We start from the raw sequence: 1773 nt of genomic DNA on the forward strand, positions 1-1773 counted from the left end.
TAAGGGGCCTGGAAGGTTTCCCTCGCCTACTCTCACTCACTCTCTCTCTCTCTCTCTCTCTCTCTCTCTCTCTCTCTCTCTCTCTCTCTCTCTCTCTCTCTCTCTCTCTCTCTCTCTCTCTCTCTCTCTCTCTCTCTCTCTCTCTCTCTCTCTCTTTGAATACGATAGCAATCTATCTGTATCCAACGAAACGTCCGTCAACCATTTCAGCCTTATATGATTTTGCATTTCATGCGTTTTCAGTATTTTTTGACAAAGAAATGAGCTCCATGCAATCATCGTTGCATGTAAGCCTGACCTAACCAAGCAAACTAACCTATTTTGCGGAAAGCTTCCAAAGCCAATCACATTCCAACCAAGGACAGGCTGTTACTATCCTGTCACAGTTATAAAAAGAATGTTACCTCGAGTTTCACTAAACAAAAAACCGCGGCCTCACAGCATCTGGCACCGATGCTCAGATCCTCTCATAAATATCTTAAGAAAAAAAAAAAATTGTCTATCACATTCCACCCAAGGACAGTCAGTTACAATCCTGTCACAGTTATAATAATTGTTGCCACGAGTTTTTTTGAGAGAAAAACCGCTGCCTCACAGCCGCTGGCAACGGTGCTCATATCCTCTCATAAATATCTTAAGAAAAAAGAAAGAAAGAAAGAATATGTTTACGCTGTATTAATGTAAGACTTTCTCGGTCATCAACTTATAGTAGTAAGAGGAAGGTGTCCCCAGTCGTCAGTTCTATATACGAAAAGGTGGAGGAAATTCGAAGTTGATTAAGAGATCTTCGGTCCAGTACGAACACCGAGTACCAGCCTCTCGGGGTTGCACCAACAGATGAAGGCGAGGATGTTGACGACTTTGGAAGACGGGAGGTGGGGAGATTACCCTATTTGACGTCCATCTCACAGATCCTCCTCATGCAGGTACCCGCCATTAGACCCACTCTATCGCAACTCAACCATAATTAGGCTATAGTTACTATGGCAAATGCAAAGTACATGGAACTTTTGCGTGGAAGATGTCTTCGTAATTTCAGGACGCTTGTTGTAGGGAATCTGTAACGTGCGCGGATTCGCTAGAACGCATTTCTTACTTTCCCAAGGTTGTTGTCACTTTTCTACACATACGAATTTTTGGTCTCATATACTCTCAAGGGAAAACAACAACTGTATAATCCGAGAGGTAGAGACATTGTGGAATTCATCACACTCAATCAGGTTCCCCACTTCATTCTACGACATATCCCCCCCCATCCCCATAGGGGAACGAACCATAAGCGACTCATTGCGTGTGTAGACACAAATGCACTAAAGGGAACTATGACGCTCTTCCTTCAGTATACGTCGATATGGCCACGATCAAGTTTCATTTTAGATTCGTAAGACGCAAGTACACAGGACCAATAAAGAACAATCAAATGTCTGCCAATGTTCAACAAACAAAACATAAACACCTAGAGCACAATTGTTTTAGACATTCGGTTTGACCCACAAATAAATACAAATATGTGACATTACCACAAGAGAAACGGAGCTTGAAGACAACGAGTACTTTCGTCTAAGACGCGAAAGTACCGTCTTCAAGTTTCCTTTTTAACTGTGGTAGTTCTCCATAATTTGTTTTCCGGTGTTGTTGGTATATATATATATATATATAATATATATATATATATATATATATATATATATATATATATATATATATATATGTTGGAAATAGACTCATCTGCTGGGATTCGAACCCTTGCCTACGCGGCTTGCGGCTTGTAAG

The sequence above is a fragment of the Oratosquilla oratoria genome, chromosome 25 (assembly GCF_046742065.1).
Source record: "Oratosquilla oratoria isolate Oo_2021 chromosome 25, ASM4674206v1, whole genome shotgun sequence".
NCBI classification, from domain to species: Eukaryota; Metazoa; Arthropoda; class Malacostraca; order Stomatopoda; family Squillidae; genus Oratosquilla; species Oratosquilla oratoria.